The sequence below is a fragment of the Euprymna scolopes genome, chromosome 13 (genome assembly GCF_053919585.1).
Source record: "Euprymna scolopes isolate OS-2025 chromosome 13, ASM5391958v1, whole genome shotgun sequence".
Lineage (NCBI taxonomy): Eukaryota > Metazoa > Mollusca > Cephalopoda > Sepiida > Sepiolidae > Euprymna > Euprymna scolopes.
The window spans coordinates 54,768,396-54,789,788 of record NC_136494.1 but is presented as its reverse complement, the minus strand read 5'-3'; the positions used below and the strand labels follow the sequence as shown (position 1 = coordinate 54,789,788).

At 37.5% G+C, this 21,393-nt stretch overlaps 1 pseudogene; it reads right to left on the bottom strand.

Annotated features, from left to right (window-relative positions):
- Window positions 1-18,002: 18,002 nt before the first annotated feature.
- Window positions 18,003-18,125, bottom strand: LOC145292601 (U2 spliceosomal RNA; annotated as a pseudogene).
- Window positions 18,126-21,393: the final 3,268 nt, after the last annotated feature.

The following is a 21,393-nucleotide window of genomic DNA, read 5'->3' as shown; positions in this document are numbered from 1 at the left end:
TGTTGATAACAGTGCTTCGCTCCTTACTAGATCACTCGATATATTTGGTGGGTGTTTTATTCAACAATTGATTCACTGTTGTCGAAATTAAAAACGATAAATGTAAAACAGAAACACTTACAAACTGCTCGCTTATAAAGGTAAATGGCGACCTGAAAGTTATATCACCAGGGGTATAGGAGAGGGTGGCACACTTTCCAAGGACTACTTGTCCTTTCATCCTCACTCTAAAATATGAGTGTTTAGTAAGTAATGTTCTAAAGTTCTTGACTAGATCGGATATTGAAAGCTGTTCACCCAACCGATTATCGAGCATCTGATGATTGTGCCACATAGTTCGATTCTTAGAATATTGATAAGTAAAAACTCATGGTAAAAACCGAAGGCACTTGCAAAGAACTTTGAGAGTTGGATACATGGTGTTTCTTGCGTCGTTTGAACTGCAAGAGAATGTCTCTGTTTCCTAATGAAAAACGTCTACGTCAATGTAATAAAAAGATTTTACACAAATATTAATGCTATGCATTAGCAGCTATGTTTTAGTGTTTTGCTTATTAACGTAGGACGAAAAGCATTAGAAGTGATAACACTTGCATTTACAATTTGATATTTTTCCTTACAAATAACTTTGATAACGTCCATATCTTTATATAGGCAAACATACATACTTTAATCTGAGTGCATACGAATAGAAAAATCAGATAGGGATGGAGAATTTTGATAGTTTAGATTATTCACTTGTCATATAAGAGTGTTATTTTCACAACGTTTCCGTCGATATAATCTCCGATCATCTTTGGATGTTTATTGTCGAACTCGTGGGTTTTACTTTCGAGCTCGGAAATCTGCACGGATTTTCGAAGGAAAACCTTTCTTTAATCCACAGAAGTAGCATGCTTTCGGTCCGTCAGCCATAGACAGTTTGAAGTCTCAAGTAATTCGCAATTGTACCTTTGTTTAACAATAATAATAATAATAATAATAAAAGCAGTAATACGACTACTTATGCTTCTGCTATTACTACTAATAATAATATAAAAAATAATAATCGTAATAACAAAAACTATAATAATAATAATGATTTATTCGATGGACATGTTACATTTTCCTGCATGATTTTAAGGGACTTTTAGAATAGTTAGAAACTAGGAAATTAAAATAGTTTATTTGTAAAATTTGATTCTTTTGTGTATATATATATATATATATATATATATATATATTATATATATATATATATATATATACACGAGAAAGAAAATAAAACTGAAAGTGGAACTTTACAATCAAAATTTATTGTTCGACTAAATACTCCAAAAAACAATTTACAAAGTCCTTATTCTACAGAGTTTCAAAGAATGCTATTCTTGCTATTTTTATCATCAGATGACAGAAAGTAATCAACAAATTATATTTGTAGCAATGCTAAAATTTGCTAGTTATGGAATTAAGTGAAACTGCAATTTATTGTAGTACTAAATTGATGAGAAAAACAGGTGAAAAAATGCTGGATATGTAACAAAAAATATAAAAACATATCGCGCATAAAATTTCAGCTTGCAGGAAAATTCTCTCAATGTAATCCGAAAGGCGAAAATAGTTCATTAGAGACAATGGAGTCCAAAATTAAGTCCAGTGTATTGATGCATACTGGAAAGTTTCCAAAGCAGCTATAATAATGGAAATTGTTGTTGTTTGTCTTTTTTCGGATAGTGCAGTATTCCAAAGAGTAGTTGATCTCCAGTCAAATGGGATCGAAAAATCCAAAGAGAAAAACAGCATGTAAACTTTCATTCGAAAATGTGATTTTGGCCTAAATTTTAAAGAATTAAGATCAGTCTACAAAAAAAAACTGCCCGTAAAAGTTTGCATTACTATGACCGGATATTGTCTAGACAGACCGAAACAAATCTTTCTGTAAAGTGTTAAATTCGATGTCATTTTAAAAGGGCGGCGAATGATAATTAGAAAGTTTTAAGTGTGTCAGAATCTTAGTTTATTAATAACTATGAGGCTGTTGAAAAGTCATGATGTTAATGATGATAGTAATGATGACAAAATAATAATAATAATAATAATAATAATAATAATAATAAATGCAAAGTAATGCAAATAATAGTATAGTTAATGATCATGTGTAATAATAATTATGAGGCTGTCGAAAAGTCATGATATTTTTATTATATTATTATTATTATTATTATTATTATTATTATTATTATTATTACACATGATAATTAATAATACTATTATTAGCATTACTTTGCATTTATTATTGTTATTATTATGGCAAAATAATAATCATAAGATTAATGATAATAATAATAATAATAATAAATGCAAAGTAATGCAAATAATAGTATAGTTAATGATCATATGTAATAATAATAAAGTAGTAATAAATAATAATAATAAAATAATAATAATAATTACAGTAAAACCACTAATAATCATAACTATCTTAGTAATAATACAAAAAAAAGTAATAATGATAAAAAACGGTAATAAAATGTCGATAAAAATAATAGTTATAAAGATACTACTGGTAAAAACATTAGTAATAGAAATAATCCTAATAGCAGTAATAGTGATAGTGATGGAAATGATGATGTCAATAACATACTGATAATGATAAAACGTGGCAAAGATAAAAATATACACATATACATATATATACACACATATACATACACATACATATCTACATATATATACACATAAATACACCCATAGATACACAAATATATATATATATATATATATATATAACGCACATACACATACATACGTACATGTATAGACATATAAATATATATATGTATTATATGTGTGTGTTTTTGTATGTATGTATGTATGTATGTATGTATGTATGTATGTATGTGAGGAAAGACTTTGCACCGAGACAATCCCATCTCTAAACAACTGCCATTTGGAACCAAAAAGAAGAACAAGTCAACATCATTGGAAGCAGCAGTCTCAGCAGGTTTTATATCAGGGTTTTCCTTCTCGCGGTTCATCAGAGCCCCGTCTGCGTGGCAGTGGTCACAATGTGCACGTAGAGTTAATTTGTCTGGGAGAAGCACAGTATTACGTTAAGACATCTGCGTACTTTTAACACACGTCCACACCAGACCTTGATCACTATAAAAAGCCTCAAGCACAAGCATTGCTTGATATAAATTAGATACACATTTTACCATCAGTGTGTATCTCGATAACAAAAATGCTGGCTGTAGCCTAAAACGGCAAAACATTCAATGAAGTTAGCAAATATAGTTATGATCATAAATGGCAATAAGGGATCTGGAACTTCCAGGGCCTGGCCCGGCAGGTGTCTCAGGGCTCTACAGCCTGGACCCGGTCGTCATCATGCTACTGCGAGGAAATATATGACAATGACCATCGGCTGTTGGAATGTGCAGACGCTGTTTGACTTGCCCTCAGCAATAACGCGTCCAGAGCGTAGATCTGCTCTTGTATCTAAGGAACTTCAACGTTTTGACATAGACATAGTTGCGCTATCTGAGACTAGGCTGGTTGATGAGGGACAGATCAATTCTTTCTAGCCTGGAAGAAATTCCCTGTGGTTTGAGTGACCGGATCATGACTATGAGGCTAGCTCTGGTAAATGATCGTTATAAAACTCTTTTAGGGGTCTATGCACCCACTATGGATGCAAAAGAAGATGAAAAATTGCTTTCTACCTTGCATTGTGCAATGTAGTTAGACGCATTCCCTCTGATGACAAGATCTTCATTCTTGGAGATTTTAATGCTAGGGTCGGAAGAGATTTTGAAACCTAGGATGTGCTGGGTAAACACGGAATGGGCAAGTGATCTGATGTTGTTGCAGTTTTGTCCGGAAATGGGTTTTAAAATCAGTAACACCATGTTTCCGCAGAAGGACAAATACAAGACGACCTGGATGCATCCTGGTTCCAAACAATGGCACTTGATCGACTATGTGTTAGTCAGAAAACGTGAGATGAGCGATATCTGCAGTGTCGTGTAATGCATGGTGCAGAGTGCTGAACAGACCATCGGTTGGTCCGTGCAAAGGTTAAATGTGTTGTGAAGCCCAAGAGGAGGCGACCTGGTATCGCTATTCCAAAACGACTTAGTGTTGACCGTCTAGGGGGCAATATTGTGAGGGGGAAACTAGTTAAGGAGATGGAAGAGATTGACTGTGAAAACACTTGGCCTGCTTTTAAGGAGTCTGTCTATGAGGTACGTGAGAGAGTATTAGGTTATTGTGAGCATAAACATCAGGATTGGTTCAATGAGAATGATACTGAAATTCAGGCTCTGCTTGATTCAAAGACCAGGGTGTTGCATGCTTACCTCGGGAGTGGTTTGAAGGATGGTGAGCAATATCGATTGAGGGACAAGTTTAAGGCAATCAAGTACGAGGTGCAGAGGAGGTTGCGAAACATGCAGGATGAATGGTGGAAGCAGAAACCTGAGAAAATACAGCTTGCCTCAGATTCGAACAACACCAAGGTCTTATACAGCCTACTGCATGCGGTTTACAGACCATCCAGATCACCTATCACTCCTTTGGGCTCGAGGGATGGTGAAGATCTTCTTTGAGACCCTACCTACATTCTTCATAGATGGAGGGAGCATTTTGATGACCTCCTGAGCAGGCGTTCTTACGTTGATCATGAGTTTGTTAGGTCGATTCCTAGCAATCCAGTCAAGGATATCTTGGCAGAGGTTCCCTCTCTCCAGGAGGTTGAAGCAACTGTCCATAACCTGAACAATGGAAAGTCTCCTGACCTGAATCAGTTGCATGCAGAGATCTTTAAATGTTCTGGGCCCAAGATAATGCAATGCTTTGTGGACTTGTTGCAGACTGCTTGGTGGGATGAGCATGTTCTGCAGGATTGGCGGGATGTACTGATGGTGGTGCTATATAAGGAAATGTATGCCAGAGTTGAATGTGGAAACTATCAGGGCATCTCTTTGCTGTCAGTAGGTGCTCTGTAGGATCGTGCTAGACAGAATGCTGGAGCACATTGCTGATGATGTTTTGCCTGAGTTGCAGTGTGGTTTCAGAAGTAGTCGAGGGACAGTGGATATGATTTTTACAGCCAGCCAACTACAGGAGAAATGTATAGAATAGCGAAAGGGTCTGTATCAGATGTTCATCGATTTAATGAAAGCCTTTGATACAGCCAATAGGGATGCTTTGTGGGAGATTCTGAAAAAAGCTTGGCTGTCCTACAAGTTGGTAACCATCTTAAAGCTCTTCCATGATGATATGTAGACTGTGATCAACGTTGGGGGAAAACTGGCTGATCCTATTTCAGTAGAAAATGGTGTTAAGCAGGGAGACATTCCAGCACCCACACTCTTAACATTGTATTTCACCATGGTATTTCGGATGGCATTCGGAGTTGCTCTGATGGTGTCTATATTCGCTACCGAACTACTAGAAGGTTGTTCAACATTAGGCACTTCAATGCAAGTACAAAAGTACTCACCAACACGATCTGTGACTTGCTCTATGCGGATGACTGTGATCTGGTAGCTCTTACGGGGACTGATATACAGCATCTTGTGGACACCTTTGCGGTTGCCTGCAGCGCATTGGGCCTGACTATCAATCTGTAAAAACTGTCTTAATGTATTAGCCTGCGCCAGACATGCCATACTATGAGCCATCAGTTTATATCTATGGGTCAAGGATAGCGGTTGCCGCTAAGTTTGTATACTTGGGCAGCACACTAAGTATGTCCGGTGCCCTGGATGATGAGATATCGTTACGGATCAGCAGGACAAGTAATGCCTTTGGAAAGTTGGACAAGCATTTGTGGAGCTGTCATGGCATCTCGCTATCAACAAATATTAAGGTTTATGCCGCATGCATTCTTTCTGCTCTTCTCTATGCCTGTGAAACTTGGACAAGATACAGGAAGCATTTGAGACTCTCAAGCGGTTTCAACAGATGTGCCTACGGCGAATCTTAGGTGTGGGCTGGCAAATTTATGTCAGTGATGTTAAGATTTTGAACGGACCCAATGTCTAAGCATTGAGGCTCTCATTATCAAACATAGACTGAGATGGAGTGGCCATGTGGTAAGGATGTCAAACAGTCGACTTTATGGGAAGCTCGCTAAGAGAAGACGTCTGGCTCAAAGGCCTAAAATGAGATTTAACGATTGTTTGAGGTTCACCTTAAAAAATGTGAGATGGATGAGAGAACCTGTGAGAGTCTTGCTTTGGATCGTGGAGAGTGGAGAAGGACCTTGCGGGGAGGTGTGGGCAAGATTGAGGCTGATACAACCCAGTATGAGCGCCTGAAATGTGATATCCGAAAAGGGAAGGTGCAAGAAGCAGTGGATGGGCTGGGGCACAAAATTGGTCTAAAGAGTGAGGTGTGCGGGAGATTATGTCTGAGCAGAGCTGGGCTGATAAGCCACCAGACTACTCATCAGCGTAGTGGGACAGAAAACAGTCTTGTGTTGCCAGATTTAACCTGTGTCAACTGCGGGCAGACGTGCAAAACAGCAGGCAGTTTGAAGCGTCATTTGAATATTCATAGAAGTGAGCATCAAGGACGTGCTGCTTGTGGCGCTCATCTCTGCACAATGTGTGCCAAAGAATGCCAGAGTTTGGCAGGGCTTAAAAGACACCTTCGTGCGGTCCATCACAGATTTTTTTTCATGTTTCTGTATATATTTTTTTTATATGTGCTATATCAAGTAATGGCAATGTTCGAAAACGAATTGGCTGCCATCATGTATGTATGTATGAGACAGTCACTCGTTGCAGTGTTTGTGCAACTTTACTAATGAATAGAAATCGTCGAAATCATACGAAAACAAAATCCAACGGATCAGCGTTTAAAGCAGCTGGACTTTATTTCTTTTTTTTTTAAATAAAAGGCTTGTTTATCAGACTCACACTTCTGTTGTAGATAATGATGATGATGAAAAATTTATCACATTATTTTTTTTAACTTGTAGTATCTTTATAACCATTATTATTATTATCGACATTTTTATTACCGTTTTATATTATCATTATTACTAAATTTGTTACTGATATAGTTATGACTATTAATGGTTTTACTGTTATTATTATTATTATTATTATTATTATTATTATTATTATTATTATTACACATGATAATTAACTATACTATTATTTGCATTACTTTGCATTTATTATTATTATTATTATTATTATTATTATTATTATGTCATCATCATCATTAACATCATGACTTTTCGACAGCCTCATAGTTACTAATGAGCTAAGCTTTTGCCACGCTTAAAACTTTCTAATTATCACTCGCCACCTTTTTAAAATGACATCGAATTTAAAACTTTACAGAAAGATTTGTTTCAGTCTGTCTAGACAATATCCGGTCAGAGTAATACAAACTTTTACGGGCTGTTTTTTATTTATTTATTTTTTTTTAGCCTGATCTAAATTCTTTAAAATTTAGTCCGAAATCACATTTTCTAATTACGTCGTCGATGAAAGTTGACATGCTGTTTTTCTCTTCTGTTAATTTTTGACCCCATTTGACTGGAGATCAACTTCTCTTTTGAATACTGCACTGTCTGAAAAAAAAAAACAATTTCAATTATTTCAGCTACTTTAAAAACTTTCCAACAGGATTAAAATGCATCAATTAACTGGACTTAATTCTGGACTCCATTGTCTCTAATGAACTATTTTCGCCTTTCGGATTACATTGAGAGAATTTTCCTACAAGCTGAAATTTTATGCGCGATTTGTTTTGATATTTTTTGTTACATATCCAACATTTTTTCACTTGTTTCTCTTGGCAATTTATGACTACAATAAATTGTGGTTTTATTTCATGCCATAACGAGTGAATTCTAGCATTGCTACAAATATAATTTGTTGATTACTTTCTGTCATCTGATGATAAAAATAGCAAGAATAGCATTCTTTGAAACTCCGCAGAATGACTTTGTAAATTTTTTTTGGAGTAAAAACGAACAAAAAATTTTGATTTTAAAGTTCAACTTGCAGTTTTAATTTCTTTCTCTTATAAATAGCTCTACTCCCTATTGCGTACTGAGCTTTGTTGTTCGATTGGGATTAAATTATCTAATATAAATACTGGTATTTATATTAGATTGAAGTTTACGATTGTGTATATTAGGGAGCACTACATCCTTTTCATTTTATTACTTTATATATATATATATATATATATATATATATATATATATATATATATATAAACTTGAAGATGCATACAATTCACACTCATAATATTTCATTAATTTTTACGAAGTTTCCTTTGCATCGGGTTTCTTGAATAACGAAAGCTCACTAAATAACTCATCAGAGACAAATATTGGTCCCTTAAAAACCAATTGGAATAAAAATATTTTTTATTAAGAAAATGTTGATAAAAAGAAACGGAAATGTTTACCATTCGCACCTACATTTTTATAGGCAAGCACCACCGAAAAACAGTAGGAGTAATGGAAGTAAGCATGAGTTGTACAGCAGCGCATCTCCTGTCGTGCTCGTTGAACTTTTGTACATGATAGAAGGCTTCTATCACTCTTTGGATTTGTACACAACTAGCCAACTAGTAGATGGTCTGCAACAAAAAAATTTTAAAAACGGTTTTCATTAAATGGAAATAGATCATGTCGTCGTTTCTAAGGTGACAATTTTATCGTTCCACCCTGTATTTCTAAAATATTCATAATAAAATATCAGCATAAATCTAATGAGATTCAAGTGCTTAAAACATATTTTACCAAACTAAAATTTACATAAAAACAAATCCATTATTATTAAAACAAGTTTTCATTCTCGTAAATAAATAGCTTTGCTTACCATTAAAAGATGCTATTCCTAATTTCTATCATCAATATATTATCCTAGTTATTAGCATGAAATAACGAAAATTATTACTAATTAAAATCTAATTAAAGTCTTAATTTAAAACAACAGATCAAGTTCGAGAAGTCTATTAATTTTCAAAATATATTAATTATAATTCAAAATATATTAATTATAATTCAAAATATATTAATTATAATTCAAAATATATTAATTAGTTAATCCCCTAGAATCATTTAAAATTCTGTTTCTGAATAAATATTTTAAAAGATAAATAACTTGATTGAATAATACGATTGATTTACGCATGCCTTTTACCTAAACAATCCTATTGAATTTACAAATCGATCGCCAGTCAATGAAACATCCATCCACAATCGAAAATTAAGAAAAATCTCGATTGTTATTAATAGTTAGAATTATCAGGCCCCCTCTCAACAAGAAATAGCAATTACTAACACAATTGCTATATCAGTCAGAGACTTAGCCACTTCTTATATATGACATTATTATGATTATTTCTTATTTATTTCTTATTTGTTAATTTATTTTTAAAAACTTTGTTTTTATCTATTTCTTTTTAATCTAAAATACAATTTTAAAGAATTCTACAAATTTAAAACACCCATAAAAAGCTAAAGACATCATAATTTTTTTAAAGCTTTAAAACAACTTTTATGACCTCCAAAAATAAAGTCTCAAAAACTTTTCAAATCATAGTGACTAATAATAAGCAAGTATGAATGCTAAATGAAACTTTTCTTTAGATTTAATTGAAAGTTATATAAGTCCATACAAATTAAACATTGGAATTCTAATATATTTCTTTAATGTTTTTTAATCGTGCCTTGTGGTAATTAATTAAAACAATGGTATAGATAATTTTGTTATAATCCACACATTACTTAATTCTTAGCAAAACATGAATATTTATTTAAATTTAAGGTCAGCAAAAGTATAAGCTTGGATTAGATTAACTTTAGTGTAATTGTCTGAAATCACTGAATCATAATAATTTTATCTAAAAGTGTCATACTAATAATTATATTGGTTTGAAATATGCTCGCATATATCTCATTTTAATGAGACATGTTTGTATAATTTCTCGTTTTATTAAGCAAATTCTCATTAGATATTACTATACAGAAAGATTCCAATGTGCATGGATTGCATTTTTTCTCGTTAGGTATACATTTATTAACTTTACTTCGCAATGGACATTTTCATTCATAATGAATATTATTTTAAACTAATTGCTTAATAAATTTAGCTAAAGAAGTAGGAACTTTATGAGAATTCGCCCAATTTTGAAAGAACACAAGTGATTTTGTATCTTTCCTTAAAAGTGGCACAGGTGGATCCGACATTAATCATTATTTCCCGTATTTACGCTACATTTGTATGCCACATTTGAAATTAATCCTTTTCCATTCAGTGGGCAATTATTCTTACTTTTGCAATTACAGTTGCGTGCAGTTACATGAGTGGTATTAATAGGTCCATAGTCATCATTTCTACAACTTGTGCATTGTATTTTTGTGCTGTTGTATCCTATTATAGAAGCAGTTAGCAGTTGTAAAAGTAGGAAAAATAGTTTAATATTATTTTTCTTATGATTTTATCCAATTTACTATGCCTAGGAGGTATCTTTCAATGATGTTATAATTTTTTAATATCCGAGAGATTATGCTTACTGTATAGTGGATTAAAACATATGGCGAGACGCCTCCTATTTTATTTTTTAATTATTATTTAAATTAAGTAGATCAGATTTTCAAGATTGGTTGTGATCATTAGGTTATTTGTTTTCATTTATTATTTTACTAGAAGTCCATCCCGATACTGTTCATAACTTTATGTGTGTGTATATATATATATATATATATATATATATATATATATATATATATATATATATATATATATATATCATCATCATCGGTGGTCACTCATGTTCGAGTAAGACTGTCCTCCGTTGTGGCTTCTGTGGGTCCTCAGGTGAGCATAGAGCCCAATCCTAGACCCAATTTTTCTTGTGCAATTTGGGCAGATAAAGGTAGTGGTGGTGAGGTGGGGTTGGGTGTGTCTGGTTGATAATCTGTCCTTTCTGTGCTTGCGTTTATCCTCAGCAACTTGATTTAGGCCACTGCTATAAAGCGCAGCACCTTCGTGGACAGCGCTCCTCCATGCCAACCTGCTCCCAGCCACGTCCTCCCATGTCTCAAGGTCCATGTGAAACTGCTTTAGATTTACTTTGATGTTGTCCTTATACTTCATCTTTTGGCCACCCTGGGCACCCTTTCCCTCAACAAGCTGAGATTAGAAAATCTGTTTTGGGAGGCGGAGATCCGGCATTTGGACAACATGACCAGTCCATCTGAGCTGGCGTTGAGCAACAGTAGCGGTGATAGTAGAAATGTCAGCTTCACTCAGGACGCTGGTGTTGGTGCGTCGGTTCTTCCAACTGATTCTGAGAATTTTTCGGAGGCATCTTTAGTGGTACGTCTCCAGGGTTTTTACATGCCTCCCATATGTGGTCCAGGTCTCCGATCCATAGAGAAGAGTGGGCAGCAAGACAGCTTTGTATACCATGATTTTAGTCTTTGCCAGGTCACGGTTCTCAAATACTCTCTTCCTTAGCCTTGAGAAAGCCCCACTGGCACAGCTGAGACGGTGTTGTATTTCATCATCTATGTTGGCTTTTGATGATAGGATGCTGCCTAGGTATGGGAAGTGGTCCACATTTTCCAGTCTAGCGTTGTCGATGGAGATGTTTGGGGGTGAGACTGGAGTACTGTTTGGTGGTGATTGATGGAGGATTTGATTTTTTTTTATATTGATTGTTAGTCCTAGATGTTTGTACGCCCTCGTGAAGGCAACCAGTGTACACTGTAGGTCCTCTTCTGAGGGCTACAAGGACGTTATCGTCTGCATACTATAGCTCCATAATGGATATGGTGTTCGTTCGACCTTTGGCCCTGAATCTGTTGATGTTACAAAGTCGCCCGTCAGTTCTGTACATAATCCGAACTCCACAGGGAAGATGTTTGTCCATGAGATGGAGGATAGCAGTAATGAAGATGGAGAACAGGGCTCTGTTTCATCTCCACTACTACTGAGGACTGTAGCTGACATTTTGTCATGTAGCAGTCTCAGTACCCGAATGTACCTCTCTGGGCATCCAAACCTTGCAAGAACCAGCCAAAGGGCTTGACGGTTCACCGAGTCAAAGGCTTTAGTAAGGTCTATAAAAGCCATGTATAATGGTAAATTTTGCTCCCTGCACTTTTCTTGGAGTTGACGAGCAGTGAAGATCATGTCCATCGTGCCTCTATTTGGGTGAAAGCCACTTTGGGACTCGAGAAGGATGGTTTCTGCAAGGGGTGTAAGCCTGTTGGCCAAAACCCGAGCTAGGGCTTTCCCTGTGGTAGGAGGGAAATGCCCCAGTAGTTCCCACAGTTTGCCTTGTCTCCCTTCTTAAAGATGGAGACAACTAGGGAATCTCTAAGTTGTGCAGGGATTTTCTCTTGTTCCCATATTTTGAGAAGCAGGGCATGGATGTGTCTGAGAAGATCAGGTCCGCCTTTCTTCAGGACTTCTGTGGGATGCCGTCAGAACCAGCCGCCTTGTTATTTTTCATCTTCCTAATTGCATCCCGCACCTCTTCCAGACTGGGTGGTTCTCCCATGCTCACAATTATGGGCTGTTGAGGGAGTTTTTCAAGGGCCTCCATCTCTGGAGTGGTGTCCCTGTTCAGAAGATCCTCGTAGTGCTCTTTCCATCTATTTGCTATTTCTCCCTTTCCTTTCAGCAGCATGAGCCCATCCTTAGACCGAAGGGGGGTCAGAGAATGGTAACTGGGGCCGTATACCACTTTTGTGGTTTCAAAGAATCCTCTGGTGTCCCTAGAGTCAGCAAACTGCTGGATCTCCTGAGCCTTCTTCATCCACCAGAGGTTCTTCAGTTTCCTGACTGTCGATTGGACAGCCGCTTTAGCCTTGGCATGGGCAACTCTTTTAACCTTGTAATTGATGTTATTCTGCCAGGTAATAAAAGTTTGCTTCTTGATGTCAATAAGGTATCGTTTTCATCGTACCAATCCTGATGTTTCCACTTTTTCTGTCCTAGGATGCTTATACTGGAGTCCATGATGGCAGAGGACAGCTTGTCCCAGTGCTCTTCAGTGTCATGCGGATACTGCTTGGGCAGGTCCACGCTAAGAGCCGCCTGGAGGTGTTGTTGGTAGGTGATATCGCCCAACTGCTCAATGTTGAGCTTTGGTCGGCTCTGTCTTTTTTGCAGCATTTGCTTCCGCATTAAATGGATAGACATGACGGAGTGAATAAGACGGTGGTCAGTCCAACAATTGTCTGTACTGGTCATTGCCCTGGTGTTCAGCACATCAGCACATCACAGCGGTCTTTGGCATGGACAATGACATAGTCAATGAGGTGCTTGATTTTACTTCGAGGGTGCATCCATGATGTTTTGAATGCGTTTTTTTGTCGGAAAAGTATGTTTGCGATGATCAGGTTATGTTCTGAGCACTTTGTCAGTAGGAATGTACCATTTGAGTTAATATTCCCAACCCCCCTCTCTTCACATCGTTTCACTCCAGTGCTGATGGTCTCGTCTCACTCTGGCATTGAAGTCTCCAAGTAGGATTATCTTGTCCCCCTTGGGGGCCCCGGATAGAATGGTGTCAAGGTCAGCATAAAAGGTCTCCTTTATTTCATCATGTGCATCAAGCATTTGAGCATACGCACTAATCACAGTGGCCATTTAGCTGCCCGCAAGCATCAGGCGCATGGTCATTAGGCGTTCATTAATGCCCACAGGGGGCTCATTGAGGTGGCGGATGAGGCTGTTCTTTATAGCAAAGCCCACGCCATAGATATGTGGCTCTTCTGCAGGCCTTCCTTTCCAAAAGAAGGTGTATCCGCCTTTCTCCTCTCTCAGCTGCCCGTCGTCAGCCAGACGGGTTTCAGAGAGCGCAGCTATGTCAATCTGGAACCTCCTTAGCTCTCTTGAGATAATGGCAGTTTTTCTTTCGGGTCGATCACTTGTTTTGTTGTCCATGAGGGTCCTCACATTCCAGGTTCCAAAATATAGGCGTAGGTTTTCTTTTTTTTCCAACTGCATGGTGGTGATCCCTCTGGATGCGGTAGTTCAGACAGGGTTTTTTTTGAGGCAGGCTATTTTTTAGGGGTACCTTTTCTAACCCTCTCCCCTACTGGGGTGAGCAGAGTGGATCCTAAACAGGGCTGCTCAGTCATGGATGCAGCTGCCGCAAAACTCTTTCTGCCTCGGTCCGTGAGGTTAGCGACTGAATCTGGCACCGTGCCGTTGTGTCATTATTGTCATCATCCGCCACATCAGCCGTTGAGTTCTTTGGGATCACTTTGTCTGGAACCTCCCCTTCAACCTTACTGCCATGGGTGGCCCTACCAGGAGCCTAGGCTCCGGACGGCATCGCTCTCAGGTTCATCGGAACACTCAAGGTTCTCCACCTATATATATATATATATATATAAGGATCACCACCTTATATATATATATATATATATATATATATATATATATATATATATATATATATATATATTTGTACTCATGTCCAGGTAACCTACATCTAAAATTTCAGAAGTTTAGATCCATAATTGGTCCAGGATTTTAGTAGAGTCTGCAAAGGCCAATGTTGCATAAGGGTTTCATTTTAAGAGAAAGTCTTATTGAGAGATGCTTAGAAGGAGTCTTATTACAGTGAGGGATGTTGTAAGACTCAGAGAGAGAGATTGAGAAGTTGTAAGAGACTTGATAGATATTGTTCCTGTTATAAGAGATTCTTATATATTAAAAATGTTCATTCCTTGTTGTGTAGAATGGAAGAAGAAGAAAGCTCTTTGAGTGAGGACATTGTGTAGACATGATGATGTTGAGACGTGTATGTAAAGACATATATTAACACAAATACATAATACAATTGGACTTTACCTTTCTGTAGGAATCATAAGACACAAGACGAGCTTTACAAAAAACATAATGGTTTATTCTTCACACGGCCGTGTTCCATCACCAAGAATTCAAAGTCTCACATTTTTCCTTGAAGTGACGTCTCGCTTCCAGACGTCTGACTCCCCCTAAGTTTTCTTACTGACTGCCTTCTAACTAAAGTTTTTCTCTATTCCTAGAACTTTCTATTTTTCCGTGACGTCATACACATGTTAAAACATATGCATTCTTTCACGTGTTCTGGACATACGTGTTCAAAACTTTTCCTATTTCTACAAAAAGAATTTTAACCTATATTCAATATGTTAAAAACATTATCTTATAAGCTGCATTCTTTCAATTTAAAATTTCATAACAAACTTGAGAGTTAACATTCTTTCCTTAAAATATTTATCTATATTCAAACAAATATTTGTTTTATATTTTTAAATTCTCACATGTAATCTATTTCTAAACCCAGATTACGAGGTTCGAATTTCGCCTATGCTATTCATTTTCATTTTAAACTAAATTCTCCATTTTTATACTTACATGAAAAGGGGGCAGCCCTTATCATGTAACACCAACCCTTTCAACTTTAACCGGTTGGCAGCCAAAATTTCGCCCCAAAACTGTTTTTGCTTGCTGCAAATCTGAATACCCTTTATGTAAAATTTCAAATATTTAAACACAAACTTGGCTGAATAGTTTGCTAGAGACTGCAAAAGTCAAATATTTTTAACTTTGACCACTTGACGGCCACATTCTCAGCCAAAAACCGATTAAAAAGCTTGCCTTATGTGTGAATACACTTTATGTATAATGTCAAATATTTAGACCAAAAACTGGATGAGTAATTTGTTTAAAAATTTTGACTAAAATTTGGACCACTTGACATTTATTGTTTTGGGCTCAAATGAAATTAAAAAGTTTGACCCATATCCAACTAACCTACATTTAAAATTTCAAGTGTTTTAACCCGAAATTCGCGAAAGAGTTTTGTAGAGTTTCAAAGGTCAAGTCGTTCAACTTTGACCCCTTGACAGTAAAATTTCTGGCCTAAATCCAATTAAAAAGATTTTCCCAAGTCTCAATATCCTTTATCTCACATCTCAAATCTGTAGACTGAAAATTGCAGAGTAGCTTGGTAGGGAAATGTACACACACACACACACACACACACACACACACACACACACACACAATTAAACATATATATATGTGTGTGTGTGTGTGTGTGTTTAACTATGCTAAAATTATTCTCAACATATTTTATTATACTTATCTACATATATCTATATATCTATAAAAGTGAAAATATCTATCTGTGTACACTTCCCTAGAAAATAATTCTGTCAATTTTCGGTCTACAGACGCGAGATTTGACATAAAGGGTATTGAGATTTGGGAAAATCTTTTTAATCAGTTTTAGGCCAGAAATTTGACTGTTAAGGGGTCAAAGTTTACAGAGTTGACATTTGAGAACTCTACCAAACTCCTCCGCCAATTTTGGGTCTAAACACTTGAAATTTTAGATGTAGGTTAGTTGGACATGGACAAAACTTTTTTGATTTGAGCCCAAAACGATGAATGTTAAGGGACCAAAATTGAGATCAAAGTTTTAAAAAGTTTGACCTCTGCGGTCTCTACCAACTTTTCACTATGGTAATTAAGGAAGCCTATTATATAGAAAGACATTAACGTACATATTCACATTTTTTAATATATACATATGCATATAAAGTTATGAACAGTACATAGGGCCCGAGCAAAGCCGGGCGGAACTGCTAGTATATCTATGAAAGTGAAATTGTCTGTCTGTGTATATTTCATTACCAAACTAAGCTGTCAATTTTCAGTCTACATACTTCAGGTTTGACATAAGGGGTATTGAGATTTGGGAAAATCTTTTAATCGGTTTTCGGCCAGTAATTTTTTTATTAACGATCTGACCTTTGAAAACTCTACTAAACCTCTACGCCAATTTTGGGTCTAAACACTTGAAATTTTGTATGTATGTAACTTGGACATGAATCAAACATTTTTATTTTATTTAGACCCAAAAGAATAAATGTTAACGGGTTAAAATTGGGGTCAAAATTTTTTAAAAAATTTACCTCTGCAGTTTCTACCAAATTACTCAGGCAATTTTTGGTTATTTGAAATTTTACATAAAGTGTATTCAGACATAGGGTAAGCTTTTTAATCGGTTTTGACTAAAAAATTTGGCTTCCAAGCAAACTATTCTGCTAATTTTTGGTTAAAACATTTGAAATATTACATAAACGGTATTCAGACATGCAGCAAGCTTTTTAATTAGTTTTTGGGCGAAATTTTGGATGCTAAGAAGTCAAATTTGAAAGAGTTTACCTTTGCAAACTCTACCAAACTTCTCCACAAATTTTGGGTCTAAACATCTGAAATTTTAGATGTAGGTTATCTAGACATTAGTGAAACTTTATATATATGTATATATATACATATATATATATATATGCACATAAACTAATTTTGATGTATTTATTTGCTTCCCCACCAAAGCAAATTAGGCACAAGGCCATTTAATTCTTGAAATGAATTTAGATGCGTCTTAATTTAACTTGCTAAATCTTAATACAAATACTTTACCTTTAAAATGGCTGGGCAACCACTAGTCTAGACAGGTAGTATTTAATAAATGACTATTATATAAATGCTATGTAATGCTATAACAAATTTTATGGAATGCGTGTCAGCTAAGCAATATAGAAACATACAATTACACAGAGGAAACAATAGAATGGAAGAAACATGATTTCTTTAATGAATGATGATTTTTTAAAATTTTCTTTGAAATCTACATGATGTCTATGCTATTTTGTTTACAATCTACAATGTTAGGGTTCGCTGAAAACAAGGCCGATAGCCATTAGTCGCGTGCTCCCGTGTAATGAATGAATGCGTGAACATAGGTTTGACATGAAATTCTTAAAGATAAACTAAAATGACCGAAAAATGGGCTGAAATGACTTAAATAAATAAAAAGTAAATGAATTAGAATGACTTTAATGAAATTAAGGATGAATTGAATGACCTTAAGAATGACTTAAAAAATAACTGGAATTCTTCAAAGACAACTTAGATGATCTAGAGAATGACTTGAATGGCTTTGAGACTGACTGGTTGTAAAGTGGGTGATCATTTTACATAAAATTAATACAGAAAAGTGAGCCCCCACTTTATATCACAAGTACAACATGTAGCAAGACCAGTTATTACACTTTGATCTTGGCCAAAAGGCCAAGAAGATATTTATTTGCTCCCCAACCGAGAAAATTAGTCACAAGGCCGATTTTTAATTGGGGGAGTGAAGGGGAAATGGGGACCAACTCCCCGGGGAGTAGGGGGGTTGGATAGTGACAATTGGTATGAAGGGTTACCACTATATTGACCAAGGTCTTATATGTGGAGTTGCTATTTATTTGCCCCCCCCCACCGAGCAAATTAGGCAAAAGGCCGATTTTTTATGTGAGGAGTGAAGTAGAAATTGGGACAAACTCCCCGGGGAGTAGGGAAGCTGGATAGTGACAATTGGTATGAAGGGTTGCCCCTACATTGACCAAGGTCTTATATGTGGAGTTGCCCCCACACATGGTCTTCGCTTGCAGTATCTGCCAGAACAGATACTACACATTGATCTTGGCGAAATGGCCAAGAAATGCTGTATTTATTTGCTCCCCCACCGCGCAAATTAGGCACAAGGCCAATTTTTAATGTGAGGAGTGAAGGGGAAAAGTGGGACCAACTCCCCGGGGAGTAGGGGGGGGCTGGAGAGTGACAATTGATATGAAGGGTTGCCCCTACATTGACCAAGGTTTTATGTGGGGTTGCCACCACATATGGTCTTCGCTTTCAGTATTTGCCGGAACAGATACTACACTTTGAGGTATTTATTTGCTCCCCCACTGAGCAAATAAGGCACAAGGCCGATTTTTAATGTGAGGAGTGAAGGTGAAATGGGGACCAACTCCCCGGGAAGTAGGGGAGCTAGATAGTGACAATTGGTATGAAGGGTTGCCCCTACATTGACCAAGGTCTGATATGTGGAGTTACCCCCACATATGGTCTTTACTTGCAGTATCTACCGGAACAGATTGTATTTATTTGCTCCCCCACCGAGCAAATTAGGCACAAGGCTAATTTTTAATGTGAGGAGTGAAGGGAGGGGGAAGGGAAAAAGGGGACCCGCTCCCGAGAGGAGGGAAATGGGAGCTGGTTAAAGGTCAAGCATGTGGGGTTGCCCCCACATCCGGTCTTTGCTAGTCATAGCTAGTCATAGCCAGTCATAGCTTGCAGTATCTGCCGGAACAGATGGTATTTATTTGCTCCCCCACCGAGCAAATTAGGCACAAGGCCAATTTTTAATGTGAGGAGTGAAGGGAGGGGGAAGGGAAAAGGGGACCAGCTCCCGAGAGGTGGGAAATGGGAGCTGGTTAAAGGTCAGGCATGTGGGGTTGCCCCCACATCTGGTCTTTGCTAGTCATAGCTAGTCATAGCTTGCAGTATCTGCCGGAACAGATGGTATTTATTTGCTCCCCCACCGAGCAAACTAGGCACAAGGCCGATTTTTAATGTGAGGAGTGAAGGGAGGAGGAAGGGGAAAAGGGGACCAGCTCCCGAGAGGTGGGAAATGGGAGCTGGTTAAAGGTCAGGCATGTGGGGTTGCCCCCACATCTGGTCTTTGCTAGTCATAGCTAGTCATAGCTAGTCATAGCTTGCAGTATCTGCCGGAACAGATGGTATTTATTTGCTCCCCCACTGAGCAAATTAGGCACAAGGCCGTTTTTAATGTGAGGTAAAAACCATCTCCCCTAAAAGTAGGCAAAAAGGGGACACTCTGGTTACCAAAAATAATAACTGTCCCAGTATAGAGGGTTTCCCCTCCATTGACTGGTACAAATTATCTTAAGTGCAGCATCTGCCGGAACAGATGGTATTTATTTGCTCCCCCACCGAGCAAATTAGGCACAAGGCCGATTTTTAATGTGAGGAGTGAAGGGAGGGGGAAGGGGAAAAGGGGACCAGCTCCCGAGAGGTGGGAAATGGGAGCTGGTTAAAGGTCAGACATGTGGGGTTGCCCCCACATCTGGTCTTTGCTAGTCATAGCTTGCAGTATCTGCCGGAACAGATGGTGTTTATTTGCTCCCCCACTGAGCAAATTAGGCACAAGGCCGTTTTTAATGTGAGGTAAAAACCAGCTCCCCTAAAAGGGGTCACTCTGGTTACCAAAAATAATAATTGTCCCAGTATAGAGGGTTTCCCCTCCATTGACTGGTACAAATTATCTTAAGTGCAGTATCTGCCGGAACAGATACTACACTTTGATCCCGACCCGAAGGCCAAGAAAAGAGTATTTATTTGCTCCCCCCACCTAGCAAATCAAGTACAAGGCTGATTTTTAATGTGAGGAGTGAAGGAGAAATGGGGGCCAACTCCCCGGGGAGTAGGGGAGCTGGATAGCGACAATTGGTATGAAGGGTTGCCCCTATATTGACCAAGTTCTTATATGTGGGTTGCCCCCACATATGGTCTTTGCTTGCAGTATCTGCCGGAAAGATACTACACTTTGATCTTGGCCAAAAGAAGGGTATTTATTTAATCCCCAACCGAGCAAATTAGGCACAAGGCCGATTTTTAATGTGAGGAGTGAAGGGAAAATGAGGACCAACTCCCCTGGGAGTAGGGGAGCTGGATAGCGACAATTGGTTTGAAGGGTTACCCCTACATTGACCAAGGTCTTATATGTGGATTGCCTCCACATATGGTCTTTGCTTGCAGTATCTGCCGAAACAGACACTACACTTTGAGATATTAAATCCTTTATTCATTGAAAATCAACAATGAACAAAAAACTTAAGTACATGGCCAACTCAAAATGGGGGATTGTGGGGGTCGTTGGTCATCCTTGTCACTTCAGAACTAAACAAAATCAAAAGTTTCTCCCAGCTAGTATCTTCTTTCACCATAATACCGCATTCACCCTTTCATACTGGGGCATGTCCTACTTAACTCCCAATTTGTAAAACATTTTTATTGACGTGTAAAAACAAAAAAGATAACAATAAAATGGTACAATAATTCATTTGTGTCGAGGGCGTGGGGGGAAGAAAAAACAAATGGTGATTAGTAGGACCCTCCCAACCCCGTCTAGTTGATAGACTGCCGGTTCCACTAGTTTTGTAAAAGGAACTTCACTTCTGCAGGTCAGTCTCTAAGTGGGGATGCCCTCTAGATGCAGGTAAATGGTGAAAAGAAAATTTTGTGGGTAAGGGAAGGGGGTTAGTTTGTATTTCTTTCTCTCCAAGATGGGTGAAACTTAGAGAAAGGGGTGAAAGCAAAAATTGCAAGTAGGAGGGGGTGGGGATCTTGGAGGCTTCCTAATCGTGGAGGGATGGAACACACACAGCTAGCTGAGAGGCTACTTGTTTAATTTTACTTTATGGAACTGCGCGTTTCACACCTAGGCGGGGAACACGTATTCAAATTTGGCTCCTCTTCGTACACACAGTCTTGCTACATG